The sequence below is a fragment of the Pleurodeles waltl genome, chromosome 9 (genome assembly GCF_031143425.1).
Source record: "Pleurodeles waltl isolate 20211129_DDA chromosome 9, aPleWal1.hap1.20221129, whole genome shotgun sequence".
In the NCBI taxonomy this organism is placed as follows: Eukaryota; Metazoa; Chordata; class Amphibia; order Caudata; family Salamandridae; genus Pleurodeles; species Pleurodeles waltl.
In genome coordinates, this window is record NC_090448.1 from 753,453,244 (window position 1) to 753,469,473 (window position 16,230).

Consider the following 16,230-nt stretch of genomic DNA (forward strand, 5'->3'; position numbering starts at 1 on the left):
CCTTTAAGAACTACAGGGTGCTGGTTTTCGACTCTGACAGTGCACGGAGATCTGCTAAACAGACCTCAGTGCCAGTGCTCTTTCCTTTAAACAAGGTATGTCTAATTGTTTACAATTGGCAGAAGACTTTACCCCTTCCCCTGTAAGTCACTAGTAAATGGTAACCCTGGTACCTAGGGCATGGGTACTAAAGAGGGTCCTTAAGGGCTGCAGCATAACTTATGGCACCCTAAGGGACCCGCACACAAATTGTTCACAGCCTGCCATTGCAGACGCGTGTCAGGGTGCAAACCCTAAGTGAAAACACAACATGGCACACTCATTGTGTGCCATGCCAAAGTCACTGCATGCATTATAAGTAAGTCACCCCTACAGCATGCCTTAAGAGCCCTAAGGCAGGGTGCATTATAATACAAGTGAGGACATATTTGCATGAGTAGATGTACCCCTGTGATGTCCATTTCTATTCCTAGAAATTGCAAGTAACCGGGCAGCCATCTTAAAGTATGTACTGCACCCTGGTCAGCATGACTGACCAGCTACATGGTGGCTGCACAGAAAATAGTGGTGTTTGGTATCAAGCACCTTGTCTTAATAAATCCTTACTGATACCAGTATTAGATTTATTATGACATGCACCCAGAGGGCACCTTAGAGGTGCCCCCTGAAACCTACTACTCTTCTAGGGTGCTGGCTGACTGATATTCACCAGCATGCCACCACAGACGAGTTTCTGACCCCCGGGAGTAGCAGAAACAATGCCTGTGCCGGCAGGAGGTGTTATCACCTTCGTCAACATGATGGCTAGTAAATCTGCATACTAAGATCAGGGACTTCAGAGTCCCTGCAGCCTTTGGTATGTGACCCCCAACTTCCCCGAGACCTGGGAGAGGTAACCTCTCTGTTCGGAGGCCCATTTGGCAATAGGACAGGCAGGAAAATTAGCTATGCTGGAGGCGTGCTGCACTGACGGCTGGACACAGCTATAGGGTTTCCAGCCAGAAGTGAACACGAAGGATTGAATTCCATCATCTTCTTTGTGGTAGAATGAGCTACTCTGGGACAGGGTGATGCCCATTCACCATAGGAATTGGCCTTCTAGGGGATGTAGGGTTCCAGGGGTAAGTAGCTCATTGGCTACGACCCTACACTCCCCTTAACACCCTTAAATTGAGATTTTAGGGGCACCCCTCTGACACCAGGAAAGCAGATCAAGTCAAGACTCGACTACTGGGAACCAAGGAAGAAAAAAGAAGGTCCGAGGAGAGCGAGAAAAGAAGACCTGCACCAAAGATTGGCACAAAACACCGCCAGGCTCCTTATGCTCCGACAATGGCTGGACGAATTCCGTCAAGAGGAGGACCCTCTCCCAGAAACTCTTGGACAACTGCCCAGCCAACCGGGAAGATCTTTTTTGGAACAGAGGAGCTGCTTCCTGCATTTGCTGGCACCGTTTGCAAAGTCTGGTACTCTGTCCTGTTGGCCATCAGGCTCTCCTTGGGAACAATAAGCCAGGAGAAGATTTTGGGGAGCCCAGGAGGTCAGTCCTACCACTTCACCGAAATACAAGACACTAACCGCACCCGGAGGCTCCCTGCACCTATACCTGGGGTACTGGACCCTTTGCAGCAACCAAGGCTTGTTGGTGCTCCACTCCGGATTCCAACAGCACCAAAGTGGACCTCAAGTCGAGGTACATCAGGATCCACAAGACCTTTCAGGAAGGTGGCCTCACTGTTTCCCCTCCTCCCCAAGACCAAGAGCCAGTCACTGACCACTGCAACCCGATGCCTTTAAGCATCTCTGCACCCAAGTCCAAGGGAGTTGACTATGCCCACAGAGTCCTGAGACCCTTTGGAGCTGAGCCCATCCTTGAGTCTGGCCAGACTGGATTTCCAGTCGCCGCCTGCAGCCTCTTTCTGCAAGCCCCCTCCAACCGTGAGTGACTCCAAAAACCTGGCGCCAAAAGACACCACTGCTGGCAGTCCCCCCAGCCCAAGAGGAAGTGGGTCAACAGTGTCCCTACGTGCCAGAGCAGCTTAAGGGTCAAGTCCCCCTGTGGGTTTCTCCGGACTGCCCCCCCCAGTCCATGCTTGCAGCCTTTTTCAAACCAGAACGCTCTCCATTGAAGGGAATGGGACACCCAATGCTGTAATACAACTCTGCGCCTGGGCGCACCAGAGCCGCCTGAGGTGACCTGTTGATGTGGCTTTGGACCTTGCCCCATAATACCTTAAGATCTGAAGAACAGTACCGTACGTCGCTGACAAGTGCCCAAATGCAATACATGTGTTTCCTCATAGGACAAAATTACGGCTCTAGAAATTGCACTGTCAACTTTTAAAACGTATAACAAATTCATAACTTGAAAAGTACTTACATGATTCTGATGATCTTGATATCTCAACTCATATAAAAATAAGTGTTATTTTTATAAATTGGTGTCAGATTTCTTCTTTGAGTCTGTTTTCGCTTATGGGCTCTGTGTGTGCAATAAATTCTTAACACTGTCCTCTAACAAGCCTAACTGCTCGCCCACACTACCACAAAAGAGAGCTTTTAGGGTTATTTAACCCCTGCCAGTCAATAAGGGTCGCCCTGGCCTATCTGGATAGTGTCCCCTTACATAGGTACACTACATAGATAGCCAGCTTCCTAAAATGTCAACGTCAGTGTCCCAGCTACAAAGTCTCTCTGTCACTTTACTCATGCCCATGTATCCTAGCCTTTCCAGTGATTCTGTGCTAGCTTCTGTTATCTCAGTCAATATCCTTGTCTCATTGTCTCTATGTAAGTATTTCCATTTTAGAGACCTGAAATCAGTCTGTCAATCTCCAGTTATTTTCCTGTCAGTATTCCACTGTCTGCTGGAATAACTAAGATAAATCAGATATGTGGATTGCTGACAGGACAGAAATGTGTGTATATATACAACATTGCTTTTTTTCTGTTATGTCTGCTGAAGTATTATAAATCCAAAAGTCTGATAAATAATGTGATCAAATATCTTTCTTAATGAGGAAATATTAATTATTCCCACCTTGTTTCAGTGTATTGAAGAATGGAAATTTTATTGTGCATTTAAGGAAAAATTATACTTAGAAATTGATTAGTTTAGACCTAATTGGTCTTGCTAACAAATGCCTAAAGGAAGTGCCCAAATCAAGTCTGAGGACCCTGTCATTCACATCTTTGCTCGCAAGACGAGAAAGTGTTGATTAGTTTGCTCAGCTGTAATGTTTGCATTTTTGTTTAAATCTGAAGGTCGTCTTCTTCCTTTTTCATGATCTTAGTCTTCGGACACCTGTGTGCTTCGTTTGTTTGAATTCATCATATGTTCCCCATTGCAGACCTGTTCATGTGACATTAAGAGGCATATTTAAGAGCCCCTAGCGAATCTTTGCATCACATTGGTGTCATTTTTTAATGCTAATATGGCCCAAAGAGGCCAAAATCACTGCACCAAATTTACAAAGTGGTGCAATGCATGCATCGCGCCACTTTGTAAACCTTTGCACTACATTATGCCTACGGTCCTTTTTTCATCATTTTTCAAAGCAGGCGTTAAAAGGGGGCATGCCATTGTTTTCAGTGGGTCCCTATGTACTGTTCTGGGTTAGCACCAAAATTTTGTCTCTAACCATGAAAGTACATCAGAAATTCTGATGCTATTGCCCCCCTACCCTGCGACATGGTGAGCCGTATTTTAAATACGATGCACACATGGTGACAGTAGGGGGCATTAGGGGCTGCAAGAAAAGTGGCACTACATGTAATGTAGCACCACTTTTCTTAAATCTAGCCCTAATTATTTTACTTGCTTTTCTTTTCTGACCATGCTTCAATTTAGCTTGAACAGGTTGCTATGGGCAGCAGAACTTGTGGTTACTCCACAAAATCCCCTAATTGTGACTTACTGATGACTCCGGTATTGGTAATCCCATGAGGTGTTGGGGATATTGATTTGAAATCCACCCACGCGAAATCTCTCCCACAGTATTATTCATTAATCACACTTCTGTGTTGCTTGTTTTACTTTCTATCAAGAAAACATGTTGAAAAAAAAATGCTGATTATTTGTGCATGTTCCACTGCTATTGCCATTGAACGAAGGAAATATTTACACAGAAAATACAAAAAAACTCGAATTCTCTTTATGTTTATTTGTATTGCCACGTTTTTATTAGCCTATACAACTCTCTTGCTAATCAGTTACAATCTCCCAGCTTCAAGCAATTTGCTTTGCGTACGTTCCCTTCTACGAACAATAACCTTTTTAAACAAGGTAATCAACCAATTTGTACCTCCATTCTTTTGCACAAACACTATTACAGCAAAGGATTAACAACTCATTATAACTAACCTTCTTGTAATACCACTTCATGCATACTTCGTGCATACTAAATACATATCACTTTCAAATAGTTAAAAAAATTACCAACGCAATTATAGTTATACATTTTTGGCTCATTGTTTAATACTGCTGTACCTAACCACTATTTATTTCAGAACACATTCCTATTGCCTTTCAATCCCTTTTTCCCATTCAAACATGTTTCTAATCATGAATCAACACATAACAATTTATATTCCAAATTACATAACAATGTAAAAAAGCACGCTCAGTTTTACAAGAGCCCTTTTTATATCATTTTAACAATTGTTAAAAATAAAATAAATTACCAAACCTATTATTTGTTATTTTCATTCCGTTTCATTGTTATACATCCACTACTCCTTCCCTCCCTTTGCCTTTGTAGTTTCGCCTACAAAATGAAGCCCCTCTGTTCTTCCACGGTGATTAACAGTATCACAGACATATGTATCAACAAATTTGTTTGTGATGCAATCTTCTACAATAACATTTGAATGGGAAGCCTGCACTCTTACCGAATTTTCTAAAGGGGACATAAGAGGCATGGGGCCTTGCAACTCAACTAAGACAATTTTGCTGGTTTCCAGATACATTTGATTTTTTAACGTTTTTTTCCCACTTGCTGTGCTTAACCTGTGCTGCGGATAGTAGATGTACAACATACAGTACTTTAAATATAAGATTAAAAAAAATAAAAAATGCTATGCTATACGTTGCTGTGTTTGCTATTTTAAACTGGCCACATAAAACACAAACTTCATCTTCTGACTCCTTTCATAACACCCTTCTGTGGGGGTTAGGTGTTTCCTTGCCACTGAAATCTGTTCAGTAAAGGGGCACATCTCCCTGTTTTCATATTGTTGTATCCCTAGATGTTACTTTACTACGGGATATTGGGGGTCATTACAACCCTGGCAGATGGTGGAGAACCGGCGGTAAGACCGCCAACAGGCTGGCGGACTTACCTTGGTGTATTATGACCATGGTCATCTGCCTGTTCTCCGTCCCGCCCGCCAGGGCGGAGACGACCGCCGGGCTGGAGCCCTGGGTTCCCAGCCCAGCGGCCGTCAGTATACCGCCGGCGGTATTTGGACCCGGCTTACCGCTGTGGATTTCCAGCGGTTTGAACCGCCATGAAATCCATGGAGGTAAGCACTATCAGTGCCAGGGAATACTTTCCCTGGCACTGATAGGGGTCTCCCCCACCCCCCACCCCGACTCCCTCCCCTACACCCCCACCACCCCTGCCACCCCCCAAAGGTGGCAGGGCCCCCCTCCCCACCCCGACCCCCAACATAACATTACTCACACACACCCAACATGCATGCAGGCACCACCAACACACACACGCACACACCCCGACATACATGCCTACATCCACACACACCGTCAGACACGCACACCCACATTCAAACTTACACGCACACATCCATACAGACATACATACAGATATACATGCACTCATTCCCATACACACAACACCCCCGCAAGCATACACACACTCACACACCCCCTCTACATACACACATGCACACCCCCATGCACGCACACAACACACAACCCCCACCACCCCCCTCCCCTAACGGACGATCGACTTACCTGGTCTGTCGATCCTCCGGGAGGGGACGGGAGCCATGGGGGCAGCTCCGCCGACACCACACCGCCAACAGAACACCGCCACGGTGAATCACAGGACGTGATTCGCTGGGCGGTGTTCTGTTGGCGTGGCGGTGGAGGTGGAGCAACCTCCACTTCCCCGCCGCCCGCAAGTATGGCTTTTGGTGGCTCTCCATCAGAATAACGACGGAGAGCAGCCAACAGTCATAATACGCCGAGCGGCAAACCGCCTGCACAGGCGGTCTTCCGCACGGCGGTCCCTCGGCGGTCTTGCAAAAAGACTGCCGAGGTCATAATGACCCCCATTATTTCTAGGACAGCCTGAGACACCACAAACACACTCAGTCACCTAACTATTACCAAACACTTCCCCAAACAAATATACAGAGCTGTTGATTTTGCCAATGCTTGTTTGTTCTGTTATGCATAACCTGTGGCATAAAGTTCCCAGGTCATTCAATAATCATTCTCGATCCTGCTCTAAAAGGACAAGTCCAGCTCAAATTGCTTGAACAAGTCCCTTCCAGATAGGAACTCAAGCAACCCCAGACCAGTTTAAGCCTACTTAGCCATTGTCAGTAAGTAATAGCTTAATTCTTGTAGTAAAGCAGGTTTTGGAATACTTGTGACATGTAGGGCATCTAATACAACATACAATGAAGTAATGGATAGAATTACTGAATTAATGTGAGCCTCAGCCAAACGTATATAAATATGTTAAGATCCCATGGCAACTTTAACAACCTTTAATAAGGAAATATACAATGTGCATTGTACAGGGCAACAAACAAGATATACCACAAAAATCAATATGAAAAGTGTTTATTAAAGGGTTTCAATATAGTGAAAATAATATAAAACAGCCGCCATAAGACTACAAACACTCACCTTTCGTACCACAATAAAGACAACCCCCTCATACTCTTCCCATCATAAAAACATGTCTTGAAAAAACTAACAAAATGTTTCCAATTGTCCTCTAGAAAATATGAATGATCCAATGTTCATAAATTGTGATCACATCCTTTATCATATGAGAAGTGTCCAACTTCGATATATTCAACCAAAGTAAATTCAACACTATCAAGATAGATATAATTTAATTCTATATACTCTGTATATGTACTAAAGGAAATAAACATAAGTCGCTTCTTGTTGACTCTCACTTTTTTCTGGCTCTTGACGCGCGTTTTGGCGCCGATGTGCCTTCTTCAGGAGAGACACCTAATGCTATTCATGGCCAGTTAGTCTGGCAAAAGCAACTTGTATAGTCAATGCTACCTTAATTGGAAAAAGAAACCCTCCAAAGGCGAAATGGTGACCCGAACTGGACGTACAAACTGAATGTATACGAAGATACACCACTAAGGCTGCTGCTGTAGAAACCAATGTATAGGAGCCCATAACGCATGATACGCGTATTAAAGTAGACGAGGCTCCAATCATCTTGCTTGCAATTAGCAACAGAATCTTTTAACGATCCCGGCGTCCCGAAATTTTTATGTACTGATCGAAAACACGCAGCGGAAAACACTGAAATGTCTCACCTATGCCAATCGCTCAGGCCATATTTAAGCCCGATATATTTCACACAAAGCTAGACAGGGACCAGAACTATACATATCAGTCTTGGCCTTGCTCCAGTAGGAACAGATTAGCCTGAACTGCCAGACTAGGTTACCATCAGAGGCAAACACAAACAACCTCAGGCTGTTTTTGGCCTATTGTCCTTGGACTTCAAAACAGTGAGCACTGGACATGTACGGGACATTACCTTCACAGTCATCTACTGCAACAAACAGAAAACAGAAAAGTGATAGATCGAATACTTGAATTAATTTCAGCCACTGGCTCCTACATTGGATTGCATCCCATTCCATCGTTTTTCATCCACTGTGCCACTCTAGACAGAGACTAGCCAAATCCAAATCTGAATTTGGTCCTACTTCAGAAGGCACAGTCCAGACGAAACTACTAGGCCTGGAGTCCTCCAGATAGAAAAAAAGCAAACGTGTGCCAGATTTGGTCTACTTAGGGGTCATCAGTGAGGCATAACCTCAGACCTCTGGCAGAGCAAGTACGGGACCAATGCCAGGGCATATCCTTTGTTACAGTAGGTGTTCTAACAGCAAACATCAAAGTGATAAACTGAATGCTTGATTTAATTTCAGCCACTGGTGACAGATTGCTGCTGCATTCCAGCCTATTGTTTACAGCCACTGTGCCACTGTAGACAGAGACCAGCCATATGCTTCATTCCTGCTCCTGCTCCATTTGTACAGTGCAGCCTGGACCATCACAAGGGAGGAGTGGGGAACCAAAGTGGACATTATGCCCCAGACCCTGCACTCTCCAGGGCTCCTTCAGTAAAACATATTTATAGATTTTTATTTGTGAACAAGCCTGTCATCTTCATTAAATCTTCTTTCATAATAAAACAGCTCAGCCAAAAATAGAAGCGTCCAGAAGGCCTCGAAATGATTTGGCCTCAGATCTTCCAACAGAAGACAAATCTAGCATAATATTCTTAGCTTACAATTTATCATGTGCATTTTTTCACTTGTAGGTCTCACTTTCAAGTAAATAGCAAATGAACATTCCATAACTAATTATTGATTGCAGTCGAATGCTGGAGACTTACATGCTTTGAAATAGGCGCCATGGGTTTGAACCTACTGAAACTTTGCTGGTGAGTTTTTGCACTATTGTTAAAGCAGATAGGTGTATGTTACTAGTGTGGTAAGCCGTCCCTTCCTTCCGTTTTAAATGGGAATTGAAAGAAAAGCAATCCTAAAGAAGGTATTCACTGCCTTTTAGGGAAAGGTACGTGCTTTATAAATACCCCAAATTACGAGGTAGTCTTATTTCTATATTTATGGAGTCAAAATTGGTGTTAATCTATTCCTGTATTTGCTGATTTCATTCTGTTTTATCGCATGACGCACGAGACTTTCTTTATATTAACTGGCCTGTGTTTTTCTCATATATCTGGGTTATAGAAATCAAACATACTGGATAACTAAATCAACACTTTTTAATTTGTGCGCACTAACGAGGCTATGCCCTCGAGTCCATCATCCATATTTATTTGAAGCTGTCATAATAATGAATACAATTATAATGAAGTCTTCTGTTTACAACACGTTACTTAAATGCTGATAAGGAACGAGTGTTATTTTTCATCTTCGTTGTGAAAGAAATACTGCTGTGTTGACTAAACCTCGGCCATTCTCTTGCTATGACGTAATGGAGCATGCCTTTATACACCCAATTGTTCATAAGGTTAGACTTTGTATACATTGTCCTTACAGACTGGAACACTTCTCAGTAGAAGAGTCTATGCTGAAACAGAAACTAGGTTTATCAAATCCTTCCACTAGATCGCGTTTCTCTGCTTACTTTCAGTTTATTTCCCAATCTGGTTTGGCTTTCGGGAAAATGTATAACTGCCAGGTCACGGGATGCTCTATCTCCTGGTTCAGGACAGCCCGCCCTAATAAGAGAAGCCTGCCTGCCTGCAGGGGTTTCACTGCCTTCTTCACCCAGATCGGCAACGTTTCTTGTTTTTCAAAACCAAACTCTCGATGTGGGAATACTTTTGATTCACAAAGGTTTGTGCAAGTTTACACTTTTCCACTATTCACAAAACTGCATTTTAATAATAAGTTTAGGACTGCGGAGGATCAGCAGTCGGGGCAGAGAACTCCACACACAAAAAGATAGGTATGTCCTATTTTTTTCTGTGTGGGTCCAGAGTCGTAAACTTACTACTAAAATACAGTTTTGTGAATAAGGGAAAAGCAAAAACTTACACCAACGTGTAAATTTACTTTTGTGAATCAGGGGCAAAGTGTTTTTGAAAAACCTAAAAACAATGGCCTCATGCGCAGGTAATTTTCTCACTGCGCTTTGATATCATTATCTGATTTCTCTGCCTAGACCCTGATGTTTCAGTCTCCAGCAGAAAAATCTAGGGTCACATGTACGAAATTAAGGTTTTGAGACTAGCAAATTGCGAGTCACAGCGACTCGCAATTTACGAGTCGCAAAACCTGATGTACAACAGTGTCAAGGGACACTGTTTGCAATTCCCAATGGGGTCGCAAATGACCTACCTCATGAATTTTCATGAGGTAGGTCACAATTTGCGACCCCATTGAGAATGGCCGCCCTGACAGGGATGGTGGCCTGCTGGAGACAGCAGACCACCATGTCTGTAACTGCTTTAAAATAAAGCAGTCTCTTTTTTTGAAATGCTGCCCGTTTTCCACAAAGGAAAACAAGATGCGTTTCAAAAATAAAAAAATGCAAAGTTTTATTTTCATTTTTGCCAAACAGGCAGTGGTCCGTAGTACCACTGCCTGCTCTGGAAACATATTTTCGCTACCATTCACAACAGGGAAGGGGTCCTTGGGTGAATGGGTTAGCACCAGTTTGAAACTGGTGCTAACTGCAATTGTTTTGCGACCGCATTCGCGGACACAAAATAATCATACATGGGACTCTGACTCGCAATTAGGAAGGGAACACCCCTTCCTAATTGCGAGTCGCAAACCCTTTTTGTGATTCAGTAAATAGATTACCGATCTCAAAAATGGGTCTGTACATCCCAAATTGCATTTTTTCAAGTCACAAACGGCCCGATTCGCCATTTGCGACTTGAAAAATGCATCGCACATCTGGCCCTTAGTGACAGTCATGCCACCCAGGATACTATGACTTAGCGGCCCAGTGACATGGCCGTTCAGAATGAAAATTTCCAACAGAAGGGCCATTTGAGGTTCCGCCAGTGGCAGTGCTTAATTTGTAAATAAAAAGGTGCCGGTGCCCAAAGCCCTCCTCTTAAACACGCGGCTGCTGCAGTTAAATGTGTGAACACGGAATACTGAGGCAGAGTAATCCTGAAGCCAAGTCGGGCCTCTTCAATCCATATAAAGCCACTCCCTGCCCCTTCGGCTCACTCTTGCAACATTCTCCCTTGCTGACGCTTTTTCGTTTTTCCCTTCACCTGTCTTTCCCATATGTGTCTTTTGCGCGCAGCAAATGCTTAAGGCAGAAGAATAAGCCCCGGCCCTCAAAAAAAGTGCCAGTGCTCAGCACCGGAAACAACAATCACAAATTAAGCACTGGCCAGTGCTAACCCTGTGATCCCCCCATTTTGAAAAGGGGCAAGAGAAATGGGAGTTTTATGGGATGAAGTGGAGTTTGTGCTTCACATGCAGGGCTTTATAAAGGTAAGTAACTAAGGGCCAGATGTAGCAAAGGGTTTTACCCATTCTGTGTCTATGGGAGAATGTGTTCGTACATATGTCCCTAAATCCTTTGTTTTACTTTGCACCACACAAGGGCCCATGCAAAACTTTAGTAACCAGACCAGGGCTTAAAGTGGGTGAAAAAACTGGAGGGTCTTTCAAATGGGCATGGCTTTAAAATATTTAAACTAAACATCTGTGCTTTGCATAGTGTGCCGCCAGAATGGTATTTTGCTGCTTCTTTCTGTCATTGCATCCAGATATACAATACAATTTACATTACACCTACAACAAGCCAGGACTATTGGCTTTGTCAGTGGTTATTAGTTGCATAAGATAAATAAGCAGCAACAATGGCTTTGTTGTATACAATGTTGAGAATACTTCAGTATGGAAATTATGAGATTGTGAAAGAACTATAACAAGTCTCTTTGAAGTTACATCAAAGGCAGTGCAGGGTGGAACAGGGTGGTATTGCTGCCAAGTTATTTTTTCATCCTGAGGTTGAGGGCAAAAACAGAGAGCCCCAAAGGGACCCGTTTCAGTACTTGTTTATCTAGAACTGCTGGTGCTGAGCCCCAGTAGGACCTGTCCCACTTAAAGTTCTGAAGCAAACCGTAAAGGGCCTAGGACAAGTGACGTGCCCCGAATTCCCTCTTGCCAAATCAGTCATGGAATAAATGCAAAGTGAGGGATATCCTATGCTCTAATATTCGACTAGCCTTGCATAGGTTCTGCAGTATCACTTATGTGAATGCTCTAGATGTGGTGTCTAACTGTTAATGAAACATTTCCACCCAGTGAAAAAAATCATCTAAGATCCTGTTAAATAACTTTCTATCCAACAATGAATTACTGTACTCAAAAAAGGAATATGGACTGACTTCCAGACTCCCAGGACACAAGCTAGTTTTGAAAAGTGTTCTGCTTTAATCAGTGTGTCCTAATCCTTGTGGGGCTAAAGCAAAATACAAATGTTTCTGCAACAGGTCCAGCTTTACTCCAGTGGGACCCAGTGAAGCCTCCCATGTGTATCATGCAAGTGACAACAAGTGAAGCTTGTACTGTCCTGCAGTACCTTAGAGTGCCACCTGTGCAGTGGTACTGAAGGAGTACTGCAGAACCAACAAAGAAAATATAGAAATGGAAAATGTGATGCGGGGGTATGTGAGTGGTTGGCAACTGCCAGGAGTTGGCCAGCAAAAGGTGGATTGCCTATGGGGTTGAGTTCCCACCAAGCCTAGTAGCCAACCATAGGCTGCGCACAAACAAAGGCCATGCACTGGAGGGCCTGGAGGGGGGTTGGGAGCAGGACTTGGCTGCAAGCCCAGTCCTGCGGCCAACACCATGCCACACACAGCATTCAATTATTCTCAGTGAGGGAGTTAGGTGAACACAATCAAATAATGCAGTAATTGACTGAAAAAAACAATGGTCAAAGTGACCTTATAGTTAGGTATGGTATGGTAATAATATCTTACTTTATGTATAAAAACTCTCAGACTATTGGGTCTACATATATCTTGTGAATACCTTCTGGTATGAAAAGTTTACAGCAAACTGTCATATCTGTTGTAGGGGGCTGGCCTGGTTTGTAGTGGGTACCTAAGGTACTTACACCTTATTCCAGGTCCATTTATCCCTTATTAGTGAAATGTAGGCAGTGTTCTAGCAGCTTAGGCTGTCTAGAGGTAGCTGTAGCAGAGCAGCTTAGGCTGAACTATGAGACATGCAAAGCCCCTGCAATACCACTATAGTTACACAGTACGTATACACAATTAAAGACAATGCTCAGTGTTACCAAAAACAAAGGTACTTTATTTTAGTGATCCAAGGCCAAACATATCTTAGAGGCAATACTCCTACTGGAGGTAAGTATTATACACAATATGTACACTAGAGACCAAAATCAGGTAAGTAAATAGTCATAGAATAGTGCAAACAGTGGAAAATACAATACAATGCAATAGGTCTAGGGGCAACACAAACCATATACTAAGAAAGTGGAATGTGAATCACAAATTCCCCCTCTAGGCAAGTGTAGTGTGTAGAGGGGCGCTGGAAGTGGAAGAAAACACCAAAGGTAAGTAAAATACCCCACCCCAGAGCCCAGGAAAGTAGGAGTAAAGTACTGCAAGTTTTCTCAGGACACACTACAAGTCCTGATAAGAGATATTGCAAGAACCAAGCAAGACTGCAAGCAACAAATGGTGGATTCCTGGAGCTGAAGACCTGTGAAGAGAGGAGACCAACTCCAGAAGTCGCAGAAGATTCCAGGAAGGACAGGAGCTCCTGCCAACCTAAAAGATGGTGCAAAAGAGGATTCTCCGGTTAGAAGAAGTCTGCAGAAGAGCACCAAAGAAGATGGCTTCGGGTTCCTGTGTGGTGCAGGAGATGTCCTACATCGAGAAGTTGGATGCAGGCTGTTTGCGTAGCTGGATTCGTCCAACAAGCCTTTTGCGGTTTGCCTCAAAATGGTGCTGCCTGGACCCAGGAGGGACATGGGGGCCTCAACTCAGACTGAGAAGGCAGAGGAGGCGCCCGACAATGGAGAGAGCCCACGGATGACCAGGCAGCACCCACCGAGTCCCAGGATACGGGGACAAAGAAGGTGCAAATTGCGGTTGGTGCAGCACAACAAAAGCAGGTCCCACACTGCTGGAGAAAAACTCAGCGAGCATCGCAGGATGGAGGGCTGGAGACCTGAGCTACCCTGTGAATGAAGAATTCTTGGGAGAAGTACACAGAATCCCAAGGAGCTAGAGATGATGCAGTGCAAAGGGGTACTGTCGCAAACCGGGAAGGCAAGCTCTTACCTCCTCCAAATTTGGACAGCTGGACCTTAGGACAGTGTGGGTCATGTTGGTCCACCACCTGTGTTCCAGGGAGCGCGCTCGTTGTCAGGAGAGGAGTCCCAGAGAACCGGTCGTCGCCTTGGAAGGTGCCTGCAGGAGCGGGAAGTGAGTCAGTCACTCCATGGGAGATTCCTTCGGTTCTTCTGGTGCAGGGTGAAGACAGGGAGTCCTCAGAGCATGCACACCTTGTTAACTGTTGCAAATGCTGTCTGGAGCTGAAGTTGCATGTCACAGGAGTCATCCTGGATACTTTGTTGCAGCTACAGCGGTTCCTGGAGCAGTTTGCGGTTGATCTGACAGTAAGAAGCTGAAGCAGAGGATTCCTGGAGGAGTCTTGCAAGCTGAATCTGAAGAGGAACCCACAGGAGAGACCCTAAATAGCCCTGAGAGGGGATTGGCTACCTACCCAGGTATGCACCTATCAGGAGGGGTCTCTGATGTCACCTGCTGGCACTGGCCACTCAGAGATCTCCAGAGCTTCCCCACACCTTGGAAAACAAGATGGCTAACACCAGGGACATCTTGGAGGAGCTCTGCACACCACCCCTGAGGTGATGGACAGGGGAATGGTCACTCCCCTTTCCTTTGTCTAGTTTCACGCCAGAGCAGGGACTGAGGGTCCCTGAACCGGTGTAGACTGGCTTATGCATGGAAGGCACCATCTGTTCCCTTCAAAGCATTTCCAGAGGCTCTGAGAGGCTACCCGTCCCAAGCCTGTAACACCTATTTCCAAAGGGAGAGGGTGTAGCACCCTCCTCCCAAAGGAAATGCTTTGTTCTGCCTTCCTGGGACTGAGCTGCCCTCCCATATCAGATTTGGAATGGGGGACAATTCCATGATCTCAGACACCTTACATGGCCATATTCAGAGTTACCATTGTGAAGCTACATAGAGGTATTGACCTATATGTAGTGCACGTGTGTAATGGTATCCCCGCACTCACGAAGTCCGGGGAACATGGCCCTAGGCAGCGTGGGGGCACCTTTGCTAGAGCAAGTACCCTCACACTTAGTAACTTTGCAGTAAATGAAGGTTAGACATATAGGTAACTTATAAGTTACTTAAGTGCAGTAAAAATGGCTGTGAAATAATGTGTGCACTATTTCACGCAGGTTGCAGTGGTAGACCTGAAGAAGGGTTCGTCCTAGCTATTTATGGGTGGCAAAATAAATGGTGCAGCCCATAAGGATCTTCTGGAACCCCAGTGGCCTGGGTAACTAGGTACTGTATACTAGGGCCTTATAAGGGGGGTCCAGTGTGCCAAGTGGAATTGGAATATGAAGTCACTAAATTTGGAAGCAGAGAGAGCATAAGCACAGGAGTTCTGGTTAGTAAAACTTCAGTGACACAATTAATTAGTACTGATAACACACACATAGGCCACAAACTATGAGCACTGGGGTCCTGGCTAGCAGGATCCCATTGAGACAGGCAAAACGCACTGACAAATAGGGTTTTCACTGTGAGTACTGGGGTCCTGGCTAGCAGGATCCCAGAGAGACAGTATAAACACACTGACAAACACTCACAAAAAAAAAAAAAAAGTGGGGGTAACCATGCTAGAAAGGGACTACTTTTGCACATCTGTTAGATGATGTCTTCGGTACGATAATCAGTGATGTCATCAATAATTTCATTTAATATGTTATGCGTGATTGTAACTGTAATTGTATTTATACAGCGCTCACTACCCATGGTGAGGCGTTGAAGCGCTTTTTGGCGAGTAGCACCCTACTCCAGAACCCAAGAGGAATTAGTGGTAGATTAGCATAGGGAAATATGAGTACAGTATTAGTATTAATATGAGTTAATTTGAACGGAGGATATGTGAGTTTGTTAGTTGGATTGACTAGAGTAATGGAGGGATAGAGGTGGGAAGAATCCAGAAGTGTTAATTGGGAGTTTATAGTAATAGGATGAGGCTTGGGATGAGTAAAGTAGAGGTGGAGGAGGGAAGATTCTGTGGAAAGGGGTTAGGGAGATCATAGTAGCAGAAGGGGTTTTGGATGAGTCAAAGGTGAGATAAATGAGGGAGAATTTAGTAGGGCTGTTTTGGAGATCATAGTAGTAAACTGAGATTTGGGGAGAGCTAGTTGCGGTACAGGAGGGAAGAGCTTAGGCAGAGTTATTT